Source organism: Coturnix japonica, chromosome 1 (assembly GCF_054131305.1).
Source record: "Coturnix japonica strain WE chromosome 1, WE-NBRP24, whole genome shotgun sequence".
Lineage (NCBI taxonomy): Eukaryota > Metazoa > Chordata > Aves > Galliformes > Phasianidae > Coturnix > Coturnix japonica.
In genome coordinates, this window is record NC_140663.1 from 51,869,807 (window position 1) to 51,875,806 (window position 6,000).

Genomic DNA, 6,000 nt, shown 5'->3' on the forward strand with positions numbered 1-6,000 from the left:
TGCTTCCCTCCGTGTTCACAAACACATGTTCTCATGCATACATCAGTGTTCTCAGAGGAAAGATAGCTCATGGAATTCCCATAGGAGCCTAAAAACACACAGGGATCTCTGACCCATCTGATCTACAGACTGAGATCATGAGCCACAGCAAGAGTGAAGACAAACATATTACACCTTGCTTTAAGGCAACCAGTAGCCCTTACGTCATCCCAGAACACGGTTTACATGTCTGTCATGCCTCCAACAGTGAATGATTTGTCACCAATGCTTTTCAAACTAATGTGGGTTCTGGGAAATAAAGGGGAAAGGATTTCCCCACAAGCCAATTGTGGCAGAGCTACAGTGCTGTGACCCTCTCCCCACATCATGCTAGAGATGACCCTTCTTCACATAAGTATCAGCTCCATCTCTCTGCTATCAGAACGACTGACACCCACAGGAATCAAAATGAGACATGGCTTCTTGCAAACAGTACTTCCCCTACAGCTTACCAAGACCAGAAAGGTGTTAACTTTGTGTATGGATGTCTCTGCGTAGAGAAAAACATGGATTCCTGATCCCCAGACACTTCATCTCACCTCTGAGAAATTCACATGGCACCATCAGCTCCATGAAGCATAGCCTGGAAATAAACTCTAAGGCAAAATGCTGAAAAACTGGAGGTGCACTCCTGGGCTGAGGACAGGTAGGAAGGCAAGGCCCCAGAACACCCACTGTGTCCATGCAGAGCAATGGATGGGCTTCACCTTCTGTGGTAGGACACATTCTGCTCCAGGGTTTTGATCCTGTGCCTATCTCTGTGACATGTGGTCTCATGATATACAGCACTATATTGTCACTGCGTTTACCCAAACCAGGTCTGCCTGGGAACCTCAAAGTCTCCCTGCAATCAGCAGCAGCTTTCTCACAAGTCCTTAAGACCACTCACCTCCACCTGGCTCTTAACTGCTTGTTTCCAGCCCCTTATAATGCTATTGAAAGCAACAACCACCCTCCCCTCCTTCTGGACATCAGCTGGTCAGCTGGAACTGGGTTTCCTCTTGGCTTGGAAGTATTGAGCAAATCAGGTCATTTCTCCTCAGCAACACAAAATTATTTGGTCAGACCTATTCACAAGCAAGCAGTTCATCTCAGGCAATGGCCAAGTACCTCCATGCTCCCAGGGGACACAAAGTCTGCTGTCACCCCTGTTCTCTTAAAGAGGAGCTCACAGGACAGCAAAGTGATACATAAAGCTGCCTCACTGGATGGAGAACGCAGGAAAGGCAGGACACAGATACAGCTCTAATAACGCAAGGCAGTAACTGCTGTCAGACTGTAGAATTATAGAATCATTAATGTTGGAAAAGACCGCTAAGATCATCAAGTCCAACTATCAGCCCATCACCATCATGAGACATAAGCAAATACAGCAGACCCACAACAGCAGTCCTATAGCACTGCCACCTCCCAAGAGCCAAGCTGGACAATCCTTCGGGCAGAGCCCACGGTGTTCTGCAGCTCTCCCCATACCCACCCACAGCCATCACTGCTCAGGACAGCTCTGCTCCTCCCTGGGGGAAAAAATAGAAGCACCTCTGCTCCCAGACAGTTTTTCTGCACTGCTGTCCTGCCCTGGTCACCAGGTATGAGTGGGGACTGCATGTGCCTGAGGGATGTCACATCCCTTTCCCAGAGTTGGGCACATCTCCTCTGCTTTCATGAGTGTGAGGACAGAGATGTTCCCATATCTCCTGCGATAATATAAGGAACAGCTTTGTCCAAGCCCATGCTTACAGGGGAGAGAGGGGGAAAAAAAGACCACAATATTTGGGCTGAGGGAGAGAACAACCAGGTCTCTCTTTCCCAGCAGTTGTGCTGATATTTTGTGACACGGCTGCTGACAGCACTGGGAGGTTGCAGCGGGCCCTGATGTGACCACAAGCTTTTTTCCCAGGTGGGCAGCGCGCTCTGCCACTTGCGAGCAGGGTCAGATGAGGCATCTGCACCCTGCCTGGAGCTGCATCTGCCTTCTGACACGACCCAGGTAGGAATAACCAGCACAGCCACATCACCCTCCCTCTTCCCTGCCTGCGGTTCTACCTTTCTGATTTGAACTGCAGGCTGATCCATGGCCTAAACAACCCCTCCTAACACCCCTCTACTGTATGTGCTCTGCAAGCAGCTCCCACTGCACAGCACTTCTTTGTACTAGCTCAGACAACACAATCCCAAATGCCCACATCTCCTGGAGCTGGGAAAAGAGAGAAAAAGGCCATGCATCCGCAGCTCCTGCCGTGGTTTTGGATGGGAATAGAGAGATGGAGGCAGCTCTCTGCATCCCGCTTTAGGTTTGATGCCCTGAAAGGCAACCCCATTGCACAGGGAAATAACAGGACAAGGAGGGTAGTGGGTGGGGAAAGGTCTGGGGAAATCAGTGGGGTCATAGTGGCTGCTTCTCACCCCCAGCACCGCGGCAGAAGCCCTCCAGTCCCTGCAGTTCCCTCACTGCTGCTGGTACAGAGAGGGGAGGTGAAAGGGGGGGCTGTATTTAAATATATTAATAATTCATGCTCTATGCAAATGAAGGTTCCTTGGAATATTATTGCATTAGCGATGCTGCTGGGCTGCATTTCCCCAGACCTATCAGTGATGGGGTGCAAGGAGACTGGGAGGGGACAGAAGGATGGGTGTCACCCCAAATCCTCCCATACCCTCACAGTACCTCTTTACCCCCTCCACCCGGCACCCCCACATCACACACTCCCACATCCTCCCACTCCTGATGCATGACAAATACCTTGGCTCACAGCAGGCAATGCAGCCTTCCCTCTCTCCAGGCCCCCTCCAGGGCCACAGACCCCCTCATACATATACATACACTCATCATCATGACATCCCTCCTCCAATCTCAGCAGCCCTCTCCCAGCTCCCCTTGGAGCTCCTTACCACCGGGGTGGACAGAAGGGTTGTGCTCTCCAGCCTTTAGGGGAAAAGAAGTAGGGGGGGATGGGAGCAACCCCTGAGCCTGGCCTGCACACATGCACCCACTCTGCGCACACACAGCAGCCCCCAGCAGCAGCAAGCGCCTGTGTGAGGATGCAAATGGACCTCAGCTGCAAGATGCATGCACCCGCAGCACACAAGTGATGCTCTTCGCTCCCCACCACCACAGACACCTCCTTCTTTGGCCACTTGCAAGGATGTTCACAACCACAGTTTTTGTGCACAACCTGCCCCCCACCACCTCCAACCTCATACACATATGCACACATGTGCATTGGTATGCATGCACACTGGGCCGGGGGGGAACCACCCCGGCACACGTACAGGAGGGCATTACGCAGAGCAGCTCCCGAGTACGCTGCATGCTGCAGCATTAGCAGATTTACGCCGTCTTTCCCCAACCAGATCCAAGCTATGGAATGGGAACAGCAGCAGCTGTGTACTCCTGCCCATCCTGGGATGAGGTTAGGATGCATCTGTTCATCTTTCTCCCCCACCCCTACCCCTCCTTCTTCCCCTCGTTTTGCTCCCATTCATTCATTCAGCTTCTCCTCCCCCCATCCCATGCCCCAAAGCAGGAGGATCTTGATGCATAAAAATGTGGGCACACTTTCCCTGCTGGAATAAATGGGCATGCGGACGCCCTGCAAGCAATGCCTGTGTACATCCACATGCATCCCGCTCACTGTCCTGGGCCCCTATGTAAATAGGCAGATCTCACCACCACCACACGCACACACACAGTCTCACACTCGCCAGACACCACGCAATGACTTTCGTGCAGCCAGCAGCCTCCCAGCAGAGCAGTGTCAGAGCAGAGCCCAGGTTTACTCACTCCTCTGCATTCAAACCAGGCAAATACACACAGACATGGACATAGCCTGGACTGCAAAGGCTCCCTGGCAAAGTTTGAGATGGGTCTGCCTTCTTCTCCCCATGGTAACTGCTAGCAGTGTCCATATATGTCTGTGTATCTACAGTTATATGGATATAAAGGTGGTATAGGCATAAAACTATAGATATATTTATATATATGTTCGTACAGAGGGGCATACACCTATAAATATGGGGGTATATACCTATATGTATATATAGATATACCTACAGATGTATGTTTATGTATAGGTTAATATCGTGAGATGAACACACACAGAGACACACTCACATGTATATACACACACAAAAAATGCATGAATCCTCTCTCCTTGCGGGTTCTGGACTGAAGCACAGCATACAACCCAGCCTGCATGCAGAGCCCTGGACCTACTCGGCATCCTGATCCCCGGCACACACATAAGCATACACGGAAATGGTGATGGGGAGCACCTCTCTCCCTACCACCACTGATGGGTGATGCGGTGATAGGGAGCACCTCTCCCCCAGCTTCGCTCCCTCCCGTCCCCCCATATGGGCATTTTTTCCCCACTCCCTCCCCATCTCCCTCGCACTCACCCCGGCTCAGAGGCACCCACCCGCGGGTGGGCAGCGGGAAGAGGGCGATCCCTCCATCCTGCCCCTCTCCGCTCCCCCTCCAAGCTCAGCCGCGTCTCCGAGCGGGCGACACCGAGCCGTACGCACCGACTGTGTCACACGCACACGCACACATACACATACCTGCTCCTGAAGGGTCTCTCCCACGCGTGACATGCCCCGTGGAGGCGCGACCCGCAGCCCCTCCGCGCTGTCCCCCGCCCCGTGTCACCCCTCCCGGCTGCTCTGTCCCCTAAGCAGCGCTCCCCGCCGCGCACAGGAGCAGCCAGGGCAGGGAGCGCACTGCCGGGGGGGGGTTTGCTGCCTTCTCTGCTTCCGCATCACCGGGGGAAGAAGGCATTTAAACAGCGAGCGATGGCTGCGCCGCGGGCCGGGCTAACGGGGCTCTGCTTGTGCCGGCTGCCAGCGGCGGAGCTGCCTCTGCCATGGATGGAGCCGGCGCCGAGCTCTGCTCTCCCGGTGCGGGAGGAGCGGGGGGGGCCCAGAGGGATGGGGCAGGCACGGCGCCGGCCCACGCGTGACAGCGGCAGCGGCTATAGGGAACGCACACGCACGCACACACGAGCAGCAGCACCTCAGCCGCTCAGGATCGTGTCACCGACGTGAAAACACGATGGGTTTTAAGAATGGCACACACGCGCTCTGAAGCAACAGCTACTACATGCAGCACCCCTGCAGGTGGATGCACACTGCATGTATGGGTGCCCTGCAGGTACATGGCGTGTGCAGACATGGAAGCCATGGAAAACTGCACCCCGGGTGGTATTTTGCACATTAGCACATACAGATGCAACAGGAGTTTGGGAAAAGCCCTCACCCCCACACATGCACACGCATGGGGAGACCTTCCCACACCTGCTCAGATCAGCATCTCCTCGGACATACCACATACATGCTCCAGCTTCCTGGAAGATCCAAGTGTACATCAGCCACCATGGATGGAGATCTCGCCTACAGACAGAAAGGAGCACATGTGTGCATCAGGTACTGGAGAACCGGCCACAGCTCAGCCCCCAAATACACAGGATGATACCTGCTTTGAAACCACAGAAGGAATCACCTGTCCCACACATGACAGCCGGACATCAGATGCACAAACCATGCTCCACATCCCTCACACTCCGCTGTGGAAGGATGCTCTGTCTTGCCCAGCCATGCATAGCCACGCAACAGCTGCAAAGAAACTAAGGAATACTGGAATTGCTTTCCTGGGCTGTGCAATCCAGTCTCCTGCTATTCCAGGCAGCCACGTGTCACAGCCTTGCTCAGAAATGTCTCAAGGTCCACTTTGGTGCTGGGAAGTGCTTTGCTCTCTGCTCAGAGGTAGCTCTGATGGCAGCATCCTTCCTCAACACTTGCGTTTCCTCACGACCAGCTCACACACACATGTTCCTATGCCAGCCTCGCATGTCCCTCGCACTGGAGGTATCAACAACAGGAGGAAATGCCCTGAAAGCTTCACACTCAGCTGAGCAGACACTCTTCACCCCCTCCTTCACACAGCCGCACTCACAACAGCTGGGT

General features: G+C 53.8%; 1 protein-coding gene across 5 annotated transcripts in view; it reads right to left on the bottom strand.

Moving 5' to 3' along the window:
• ELFN2 (extracellular leucine rich repeat and fibronectin type III domain containing 2) overlaps positions 1-5,631 on the bottom strand; it is a 54,591-nt gene extending 48,960 nt beyond the window's left edge. For 2 of the 5 annotated variants that reach the window (XM_085539745.1, XM_085539777.1), the window contains exon 1: positions 4,438-4,571. The gene's annotated coding sequence lies outside the window, so the exon portion shown is untranslated. Of the gene's footprint in view, positions 1-4,437; positions 4,572-4,599; positions 4,942-5,361; positions 5,428-5,509 lie in introns of those variants that run through there. The other 3 variants (XM_085539753.1, XM_085539756.1, XM_085539742.1) reach the window with 3 other exon arrangements.
• Between the last annotated feature and the right edge of the window lie 369 nt (positions 5,632-6,000).